The sequence below is a fragment of the Onychomys torridus genome, chromosome 16 (genome assembly GCF_903995425.1).
Source record: "Onychomys torridus chromosome 16, mOncTor1.1, whole genome shotgun sequence".
NCBI classification, from domain to species: domain Eukaryota; kingdom Metazoa; phylum Chordata; class Mammalia; order Rodentia; family Cricetidae; genus Onychomys; species Onychomys torridus.
The window spans coordinates 17,092,499-17,104,661 of record NC_050458.1 but is presented as its reverse complement, the minus strand read 5'-3'; the positions used below and the strand labels follow the sequence as shown (position 1 = coordinate 17,104,661).

The window sequence follows — 12,163 nt, the reverse complement described above, 5'->3', positions numbered from 1 at the left end:
GCAGCTTGTAATATAATTAGCTATTTCCATTTCCTTTAATAATGATTGTTTTTGAAATTATCTTTAAGGAAAACTTGAGACAGAAATATTTATTTCATATTCTTATTATGTAGGTTTCATGTTGATTAAGACATTTTAGAATTCCCTCAGAAAACTGTTCTTACTACAGTGCTCACTAATACCTGTAAGCACACAAGTATAAAATAAAATAAAGTAGAACAGACTATAAATAATCAATCTACAAATTTATTCATTCCATTGATTTCTAATTTTACTTCCTTGATTCCTCCCTCCCTCCCTCCCTCCCTCCCTCCCTCCCCTCCCTCCCTCCCTTCCTTCCTTCCTTCATTATTTCTTGTGTTTTGATTTGTTTGAGACAGGGTCTCTCTATGTTGCTCTGGTTGTCCTAGAGCTCTCTATGTAGACTAGGCTTGCCTGGAACTCCCTGTGTAGAACAGGCTGGTCTAGAACTCACAGAGATCTGCCTCCCCTCTGCCTACCTCCCTAGTACTGGCATTAAAGGCATGTACTACCACACAAGGCTCTCTACTTTTATTGTTGTTCATTTTGTGTGCAGCAAGGCATGAAATAATGCAAATGGCCCAGTATAACCTGCTGTACAGTGTAAGAATTTCCACATTGAAAGCTTCAGTGGAATCAAGAAATGTCTATTCAGATATTACACAGACATGACAGAACAGTAATACTGTATTCTTTCCTTGAAATGTTTTTGAAAACCAATCTAAATGTGCTTTACAAACTCAAAATTGCAAAACTCCTTTTAATATTTTTGAGAGTATAGTTACATCATATTCTCCTTCCTTCTGCATCCCCTAAACCCTTCTATGTACCTAGTCTTGTTCCCTTTGAAATTCATGGCCTCTTTTTCTTTAACTGTTATGTGTGCTTGTGTATATGTGGGTGTGCATTTTTGTATGTGCAGTTGTGCGCATGCACCTGTGACCATTTAAAAAGAAAAACTCATATTAATAGGAACTCTATCTATTATTGTATATTTCTTATAACATTCACTATCCTGTCCTCTTCAAATGTCATAGACACATTTTTTTCCATCTTGTTTCAAGTCACTTTTTGCTTTGAAATGGAGATATAATGTGCCCTCTGAGTATCATAATTCAACATCTTTTGGTACAAATAAATGGAAACAAAATGCACAGCCTTTAATTAATGTTTAAAGCCTCAAGTGTTTATTAGTAAACCAAGAAATATGTGATTGCTAAACAGAATTCTGTCAGACAATGGGATGTTATAAAACGATTTAATTGGAAAAGACTGACTACTTTCGAAAGAATTATGTTCCTTTTCCATAAAACAGGGCTTAAGGGGGATAAAAAAAAACTTTCTTGAAAGCTTGTTGCTTTTTAAGTCTTCAATTTAAGCAGACTTTTAGTTTGGGTTTTGTATAATGTGTGTAATTGGGCAATGCGGCTACAGAAAAATTAAATAGGAAAATATGTTTCCATGTGTGGTGATGAAAGATGCTAACATTTTCACAGTATCCTATTTATCACATCTGTTTCTGATTGAAAATGTATATACCGTATAATTCACTTAAGACCAGGTGTGTACCCAGAGAGGAGCAGGGGTTAGCATGTGGAGTGTGGGAAGGCTCCCCTCAGTCATGAACATGCTTTTCTGGAGACAAAGTTTCATCCTGGTAAGGTGAGAGTATAAACCCAACAGAACTATACTTCCTGAATGCAGAATTTCATCACTGTAAAACTGCAGAAATAATTGTGACTTGCTGCACACAATATGCACTTTTTTATGAACAATTATAAATACCAAGTACTTATTTCTGAATTATTATCTGTGTGCTTTATCCTTATGGATCCATTTTTTTTTTGCCTTTCAAAATGAATTTCAAAGTCTTCCTGAGTGAGAAGGAAAAAATGTAGTTTATAAAAGAACTTACTGACTTTTCCCTCAAATGATTGGTTTACTATTGTCGGCTCATAATTAACTGTGATTGTTTGATTGCTACCTCCAAAAGGCAATAAAACAACAGTATTAAAGAGCAAAGCTCAGAGAACTGTGAACCATGATCCTTTGTATAAATGGCTTAGAGTTAGCTTAGCTTTGGGCCTGGACCCTGGTACTATAGTTGGAGAGTTTAACTGCTGTCCAAGTGTTAATGTTTAGGGATCAATGTCAGGTCACTACAGTGGATCTTTTCCAGTAGTATGTGGATAAGGTTCTCTCAATTGCATACATAACACCTTTTCTGTAAATGCTGAACCATGACACCAACTATTGCTTGTTGAAATAATAAAATGTTCTAATAAAATTATTAGAAAATACATTAATTGAGAACTACCTTATCAACTGCTAGAACAGCTGGTATAGACAGATTTATGTTGCATTAATTCTGGGAATGTAATATACATAATTCAATGTCTCTTTGTGAATAGTAGGGCTATCATAGAAACTTACATTGTAATACAAGTCTTCATTAATACTATAGCCACGTATAGAATTTGCAGATTTTCTCATAAGTTGTTTATGTCAAAGGAATAAGGTATTAGAATTGTATCTTTCTTATATCTGTGGATAACTTTAAAGACATGCATGTGAATGAATCATTGAAGTTAAAACCAGTTTTCTTCAGTTGGCATATGATATGTTTTATCCAGATTATATATTTTCCAGTTCCCTATTTCTTTTAATAGTATTTTCTTTTCTTCTGTCCCTCTTGCACAAAACACCCACCATCATCTTGAATGAAGGATGGTATATATATACTGCCCTTTTTCATTTCCCACATTTCTCATAAATCATATTTCTTGCTTATTGATTCCAAAGTGCTAAGTTGTGGGAGATACTGAGACAAGTAACCTATACTTACTGTTTTTTGAACTTAACATTAATTTTATACTTGTTAACTTTCTTTTTTCCTCATAAGCATGAATTTTTCCTATGCATTTACACCTCCCATTATTGGTGAAATTATTAAGGCCATTCCACATAGTTAAAAGGGAGGTTTATTTTGTGGGGTAACTTACAAATGAAGGGATAGGTTACAGGGTCTGGGAAAGGTATGGCGCAGGCCAGCAGTGTTCTCTGGAGAACTCTGCTTGGTCTATCTCCAGCTTTGAGGGTCCTGGAACCAATAGAGGCCTCTCCTCTTGATGCTGGGTCTTTAGCGTCCTCCCTCTGCCCCGCCTTGTAGGTGTGACCATTACTGAAGCCTCAATGGGGGTTGGAACTTCTAGGCCAAGGCTGCTGGAATGGCTACCCACTATATCCCATCTTTGGTATTTGTATTTCTATATGGTCTGCCTGATTCATACATGCTGCCCCAGAAACTCTAGCTGCATGAATGAATTGCAAATACTCTACTCCCTCAAAATACAGAAATGAACATGTATGATAAAAAAGATATTTTTTTAAACTTTCCTTCAAATGTGTCATGCCTAAGTTCTTTTTTTTTTTTTTAATTCCTGCTCTGCCGAAGTCTCTTACCTTCTCTCCTAATTTATTACAGCCAGGCTAGAGCCTGCTCTTCTTTCCTATGCATCTGAAGCCATGATAAGCTTGCCAATGGAAACCGTGTCGGAGTTCAAAGCATCTAATGATTCACTGAGTTTTCACTGAGCTGTTTCCTATTTGTGTGTCTCGCAATCATAAAACAAAGTGGAATTTTGGCCATGTTCACTTGTTTCTCATGAACAGGTGATGTATTCTATTGAGATATTATATTGGTGATATATAGTACATATAGTGAGCATATATTAGCTTATTAAAAATTTGGACAGATTAAGAACTAAAAAGGCACGTTTTCTACTTCTGTGTAAGAAGCCACTGTAAATTTAGCTGTGTAGAAATACTGTACTGTACTATGTTATACTATACTATACTATATTATACTATACATACACACATGCATGCATTTTTTTCTTGATCTTTGTCATTCTGGAGATAGAATAAAGTATAACTATTATTGTACTCAGAATATCCCTAACCTGAAATGGGCATATCATCCAGGGCTGAGGTTCTCATCTGAGGTCAGAGACCTTTTCCAGTCTTAACCCCTTGCTGGCAGCCTTCATTTCTTTAGAACTAGAGGGTTAAAGTTCTGTTCTCTTTCCAGCTGGCTTCTCCTTGGACAGCTCTTTACCACATGCTTCCAAAGATGGCATTTCTTCGAGATGAGAGGAAGCATACTGCTGACCTGCTTGACAAGCTGGAGCTTCAGCATTCCTGTCTTTAGATCAAACTAACTTTATAATCTCCATTGTAAAGTCACCTGAATTGGTACCTAGTTTCATCTGCAGAATCCCTTCACAGTAGTTTCTAAATAAGTGTTTTTTAATAACTCATAGGGAATATGCATGTTATAGAGTCCTTAAAACTCAGAGTGTGATCTCAGATCCAGCCCATCATGAGGCATTGAGATTTCGTATGTGCAAGAGCAAAGCAAATGCAAGTCTAGTATGCATGCCCCAGGTCATCAGATTTTTCCAGAAGGACAGCAGAAGAATATTGTTTTATTCCATTGAACTTGCATTTCCTCAGAGAGATCTTGGAATGAATTCTTCCCCCCCCCTTTTTTTTTTAGATTTTTTTTAACATGTCTACCAATGAGATAAAATTGGAAAACTAGTTTAGCATCTTTTCCTCAAGCATCAAAATTTGAAGATCACATTGCAAGATCTCACATGAGTTAGTGTCATTTCCAGGAAAAAAGTTATTCATAAAGTGATGTTAGTTGAAGCTGAGCTTCTGTTAATCAGGGTGCTTTTAGAGTGCAGTCCTAAGCAGACTAGGATACAAGGCAGCAAGGTTCTAAAGAACTTAGGACACACCACAAGGCTCAGCTTTCTTTTCTTTGCCTCCTATGAGGAACAGGAGTTAAGGAGTCTTTAGCAGTCCAATATTGTAGACATTTTTTTTCTATCATAGAAACATTATATATGACTTGGCCCCTCACAGATTTGGTTCATAACCTAATTATTGAAATCTGTGGAACACTGACTAATCCTTCCAACATTGAATATTACATATTTAAAATAAACACAAGCAATCATATTATGATTATATTTTTACCAGTGTTTTCTCTGATTGTCTTAGCTTAGGCTCAATCTAATTAAGCAATTACATCCATTTAAGGTGGGACTCAAGCTCAGAGAATGAAAGTAACTTAACTAAAACCACACAAGTAGTATATAGCAGTCAGTACTCAAACTCCTGTCTTTTGTACTACACCATTGTAGACACTCACTGAAGATACATATGAAAAGACAATATTTACAAGTTTCATAAAACTGTAAGAGAGACGGAAGTATTATAGTACCAGGTTGTGAATTCTATTCCTATAATATACAAAAGAAATCATACTATAAGCAGTTACCAGTAGCTTCTAGATCGATATGCAAATATTTGCAGGGAATAAAAATGATAAAACCAAAATTTCACCATTTTAACAAATGAACCCCTGAGGTAAATATACCACTTAGAAATCAAATCTCACCTCCAATGGTAAATATTTCTTTTTATAGTGGAATGCATAAAGTTAAATTAAAAGGTAGATAAGCAAAGTCCTAGATACTTTGTCTAAGGCATTCTAAGACCAGTGATAGGAGCTAGCTTTTTACTGTCTCTCTTGCTTAATCCACTCAGCAGCTCCAGAGTTTATTCTGTGCTAAGATCTGGGTCAGGCATTATGAATATAATGTTGAATAAAGCACAGAGTGCTCCTATTGAGGGCAAGACCTACTTACACAGAATACCAATGTGCATGAGTTTGCAGGGATACACACATGCAGATACGAATTGCTACTGCTTATTACAAAAGACAGTAGGTTATATAACCAGTTGTATTGATCACATGGTAATAATTACATTAATCTTTCTGGGTTTTCTCATGGCTTTCTGTGCATTTTGGTTTTAGTTAAGGTGGAGTTCTTTGATCGGAAATGCCCACAGGACATGCATTCTGGCTATTGAAGTTGTGTTCTTGTTTCCTTTGCTGATGTAGCCATGTTGATGGTCAAGTGAAGCAATTTTCATATTCTCCCTAGATTTGATCTTTGATGAAAGGAACCAAAAAGAATTCAAAGGAGTTACCTTGCCTTAGGGACTTCCTTCTTCTATTAAATTGATGGATCCTGACTTTGTTGGGGTTTAGGGAACACTAAAAGGCCCATGTTGATTGAGTTTTGACTTGAAAGCGTAGGGGAGGGCCTGTACCCTCATAGTGTTGTGATATTTGTAAGAGTAGGTGGAGTCATTGCTAGGAATTTTAATTCAAGTATTTTAGCTCTTACAGATTTAATCACCGTAGCAACTGAAGCCCAGAAAAGTACTGTAAAGTGCAATCATTAACACTCATAGTTTCAGACATAAGCTTTTGCAAAATCAAAATTGATCTTGCATGCCCTATTGTGATTCATTGTAATAATTTCTCATATATATGTTAAATTTCCAAAATATGACAGGCTAGGTTTTGAGAGAGAGAGAGAGAGAGAGAGAGAGAGAGAGAGAGAGAGAGAGGAGAGAAGTGCTGTAGCATCTTATTGTAGCTGTCTTCCTAGCCCCATGATGCTGCATTGCTTCTTTATCTGCTTCCTGTTTGTCCTGAAATTTCCCAAAGACTACTTTTTATCTCTATTAGTCATAGTGCCCTGTGCAGTACCTGATTGAGCATCGGTCTCAGTAGAACTTTTTAAATCAAAACCTCAGGCCAGACATTGGCTGTTGGAGCTATACTGAAACATTTTAGAAAAATCCAGGCCAAAAAAAAAAAAATCAGTTTCTCAGCAGATATAGTTCCCTTGGATTTCACTGTGTTCCTGAAAGCTGTTCTAAAGTTAGTGGATCTCTGTTCCACAAATAGTTCTCTTTGTTTATGATGAGCTGGCAGAACCTTCCTCAAAGAGTAAAAGACACGCTCAGGTTTGGGAGTGGATAGGTTCTCATGACAGTTTTGATGCCCTAGCTATTTTTTTTTTCTTTAATGATCTGGTACAGTTAGATGAGGCTCTCTAGTGTTTGAATTATGAAACAGTATCATTTCACTTCCAGCATATTCTAGCTTTTGAGATTTTTAAGGACCAGTATTGAAATGGTTGCAGGAAAAAAAAAAATAGTGAGGTTGATTAAGATCAAAGGACGCTAGAGCATCACAAAAAGGTTTGAGGCAAATTGAAGTTTCAATGCCATATGTTTGAGACCCAGCACTTGGCAAGGTTACACTTTGCCTCTCAGTTTCATTGATTCTTGATGGCAAGCAGCCTTTTGAAGAGCTATTTATAAAGCAAATATTTATGATCTAAAAGTGGGCAAGCAATTCAAATCTATCCACATATATTAATTGCCAAACAACTGCTTCTTCTAAGTTTTTGTCATTTGATACTTGAAGAAGGTGTCAGCTCTTTTATAGGAAGGGAAAATCAAATGACAAATAAAAAAGAATATTCTAACCTAATACTTTTTCTGTTAACAACAAAAAGGTGAGTAGCATTTACTATTATAGTATAAAATATATTTAAGTGTTTGCAGTAGATTTTTCTTTAATTAATGTTGATAATTCTGGAATTTATTTCAGTGTCTGACATGCACATAAACCTAGTTCATTTTAAGTCAATTTATTGGCATGAAAATATATACAACATTGACTTCTGTTAACCAGTTATTCTTCATTGACAGTTCAAAAGAGTTTCATATCAAGAAAGGATGATCACTAATAGAAGTCTTCTAGTTTAAAACTTGATGAGTTGAATTTAAAATATAGGTATTCATATGTATAAAATATTTCTTAGTGTTATGGGTGCATTCTTTCCAGCTTGCCTCTTCCATGGTGAAGTTATATGAAATACATGAAAAGTGCAGAGTGTTTTTAAACTTGACGGAATCTTGCAGCTAATTTGTGATCTATGGTAATATTAAATAGACTGAGATAAATAAATAAAATGAGGAAAATTAAACCAATTCTTCCAGATTTTAAAAAAAATCAGCATTACTATAGGTGCCATGTGCTTTCTCACATCTTGTTAAGGTTAAACTTTCTTTTTCTTTTTAAAATTTTATATGGGTGTATGTTTATCTGCATGTGTGTTTGTGCACCATTTGCATGCTAGTTGCCTGTGGAGGGCAGAAGAGGGCATTAGATCCCTTAGACCTGGCGGTGCATAAGGTCATGCTCTAACATATGGGTGTGTGATATCTAACCTACATGTTATGGCAGAGCAATCAAGACTCTCCACGGTTGAGCCACTTCTCCATCCCTGTTCTTTCTTATTGCCATGATCTAGCCTCATGCCATTATCTATAAATTAGCTTTTTCCATTATAAACTGTGAGTGTGGACATCATGATGCTCACTTTAATGTTAACTCCTTTACTAAATTGAAACTTTGTCACTAATCATGACTCCAGTACTTCCTTAAGCTAGGCCCTATGCTAAGTGATGTATAGAGAATTGCATTTAATCTGTCTTTTAAAAGCTGTAGATAAAGTGGAGAATAAAGTGAACTACTAAATGGATTTAGGATTGGTGCTTAAATGTCTGTCTACTTTCTACAGTCATCTTTATTCTGGGCAGAAGAAAATCCCAGGGATGCCTCAGACTTAAAGCTGATATATCATTACAGTCTTTGTATAAAGATGCAACTGTGCATATTGCTCTTTTACTTTTCTCAGCTATGTCCAGTCTGCATTTCATGGAAGAGTAAAAACTTGCCATAATACTGTAAAGACATTAGTATCTGGATACATAACACCATATCGGGGACTTTCTTATGCTTTGAGCAAATGGGTCAGGTTCGCTTTAGAAAGAACCTTCCAAGACTTACATTGGGGCTTGATACTATGTTGTCCATGCACATTTTCTGGCTAAGAGCTAGAGTTGAGAGAGCACATGGTGAGCATGTTTGAGGCCCTAGGTTTGATAACAGATCTGTCAGCTACATAAAACGAACACAAACAAAGTAAAAAAGCAAGTGTACTTCTTGTTGCTCTCATTATTCAAAAGAGAACTTTTTTTTTTTTTACCACCTGTTTAGTCATACAAACTTACAGACACACACACATATGTGCATAGGACATATGTGTCCTAGCTGACACTGACTTGCAATGGCATTAAATGTAGATATTTGCACATGAAAGGGGAGCATTTCATTATAAGATTTCTTTAAAATGTAAAACTGATGAACATAGAACTTATTGGTTAGACTTTATGGAGTTACAGGCTTGATTGGGGATTTTGTTAGTTTCTGTGTTTCCCTATGGATGAGGATTTGTTTTGGGATTAAATCACAGATAAATGTCAATGTATTTTCTTGGGTTCATCTATTTACTTATCAATAAACAGAGCACTGTAACTTCTGCCAGCTACAGCTTCGATACTACTTATTGTCTAGACTATTTCCAACTCAAAGAACCTTTAACTCACTTGAATTATATTCACATGTGTTTGCTGTGCTTCCTAAACAAACTGCAAGGTATAGTAGCTAAGGATCTCTATATAATTTCTCCACAGTCTGTGTTTGCTTGTGTGATCCAAGAATATCAGTTGAATTGTTAGATATTCATTAGTTAGAGATAAATGTATAGGATATGGGCAATGTTGAAATTGATTTTAAATGTTTTTATGTAGCTTGGAAACAATTAAACCAGGTCAGAAAACCATGGCTTATTCATTCATATATAAACTCAAGGATTGTTGAAGTTGGGCTCCATGGCATTTTTAAAGTAGATTTTTCAAATTTATACTTTGTTCTTATATTAAAAATCTAATATAAGCATCTGAGAACCAAACAATATAAAAGATTAGTGATATTCACCACCTTTATGATTTAATTTATGGTTGTTTGAAGACTATGAAGACAAGCAATCTGATGCAAAAAAAAAAAAAACCCTAAGTCATTAATTTTCAAAAATCAAATATTGGGATGAGAATTCAGTTGGTACTGTTTTTTCTATGTAAGTATGAGGATACAAAAATCAATTCTGAGAACATATGTCTAAGGGGAAAATATAAAAGGAAGAAGCAAAGAAAGATAGAAATGTATAGTAGTATATGCTCTCAATCCTAGGACTGTGAGGGAGAGACAGACAGAAACCTGGTATAGGTTGGCTCCCAAGAGACCCATTGCAAATAAAATTGGAGTAGTATCTAATGAATTTCATGGGACACGGTTCTCTGGGCTCCAAACACACATGTGCATGTGCCCTCACACTTAAGATTTTAAAATAATATAGTTTGTTGTTGTGAAGGTTAATTGAATTCTAACCTCATTGCTGATTACAAACAATATAAATTTAAATAAAGGTGAAATTTTGTTTTTTTTTTCATAGTAAGTGGGGGAAAAGTAGCAGTTCAATATAAATTGATGTATCTTTTAGATGTCTTTTTTTACATTCACAGTTTTATCTTGGCATGGTTTTCTTGATATTTAGGATATCAATGTCCAGTAATTTATTTAAGAGAAATATGAAACATGTGGATGTTCATCATATATTTCTTATGCAAAGCAAAGAAATTAGTCAAGGAGGAAGATTAAGAGAAACGGAAACTTGATAGCATAAGTTTAACTAAATGTGCAATTATAAACTGGATGAGAAGCACTCTGTAGAAATTTGTCTTTATTAACAGTAGATGATGTTAAAAAATAAAAGGAATGTAGGTGAGTAAGGATGTTTACAGGGAAAAATGGCATGTTCAGTTGATATTTATAACTTGGTACCTGGGGGAGGGAGCTGACAGTGCTTATGTGAACTCAAAATATAGCTTTCATCCAGGATTATACAGTTATTAAGAGAGTGAAGTACCAAAATGTCTACCAAAATGAGCTGTGCTAAAGATGGAAATTTTCTATGAGAATCTGTACTTCAGTCTTCTAATCTGTCCTGAAGAAGTAGACACATAAACTAGTAGAGAGGCTCCTTCAAATCCTCATGCTTGATGGAAAGGTATAGGTAGATAAGCTTGAAAGAACTTGTGAGCATCTTTGGGCTGCAAAGGAATGCTCATTCTTAGTGCAGAGCTTGTGATGCAAATACCACTTGCATATTATAGTAAGATATTATTGTCCTCTCTATTTTATGCTCAGAAAATGCTGTCTTTACTTCTCTGGCACCTCTCTATGGTATGTTTATTTAATATAGACACATTAGTCCAAGTTTCATCTCAGTTGCATTAATAACTCTGTTTTGTTGTAATCTCAAAACTAGATGTGAAAAAGAACATTCTGTTTTTCTGAATTTTAGTTCTATCTTAATTCATTGAACTGCTTTTTTAATCTTTTATGGATACCAGCATAACAGTATCCATGTGTTATCATGGGATTTCTGTAATGGAAACTGTAAATATTAGTATATGGTGTGATATTTTTTCCATGATGGCTCTAATTATCATGTTTTTGACAAAATAACACACGAAAAATTATATATCCAGTACGTTTATTAATTAGGCAACATGTGAGCATACAAGTGTGTTGATTGTTTTTTTAAACTTTTTGAATATTGGTTTGATCGTGTTAAGCCTTTGAATGGAAATCAAAAGCATTATTATGTCAGCTGTGGAGATGTCTTTTCGTGATTGTGTTGGTCCTTTAGAAACTTAGACATTTATAAAAATTGATAACTTTTTGCAAATATTGGGGACCTAAAATCACAAAATTGGGGTTAAAACAAAAGCTGCTTGCTGCCTTGGCAAAAACTAAACTTTAGCCTGGCTCTCCCTTCCAGTTTCAGTTAGAATTACGTGTTTGTGACAATATGGTTTTTGTCAAAAATAGATGCTGTAGGGCAAAAGAGGAGCCACACACAGGCTATATGTTGAATAGGAATTTGATTCATTGGCCATTCCTCAGGACTCAGAGCCTGTCCTGCTTCCTCTTGAAGCAGATCCTAATCTAATATTTCATCTGCTAATGAGTAGTCCAAATTTGAGCTCAATATTGACAACTCTTGTTCTCTGGTACCTTGTGAATCTAATTCAACACTGAACATGCTATTTATTTGCCTTTATATAAGTAAAAATGTATATTCTGAGCATCCTTTTGTGATTAACATTGTTTTATATTTTCAAGTCTATAATTTTGTTGTGCCATTTATTTTCCCTTGTTGATTATTCTATATCCTTCAAATTTATTTGTGTAGGTGATCTAGTTTTCATCATAAAAGAGAACTGTGACAAAAAG

The 12,163-nt window shown here is 34.9% G+C and overlaps 1 protein-coding gene across 6 annotated transcripts in view; it reads left to right on the top strand.

The window, feature by feature from the left end:
- Positions 1-12,163, top strand: part of Trps1 (transcriptional repressor GATA binding 1) — a 246,450-nt gene that overhangs the window by 168,674 nt on the left and 65,613 nt on the right. The window lies entirely within an intron of this gene.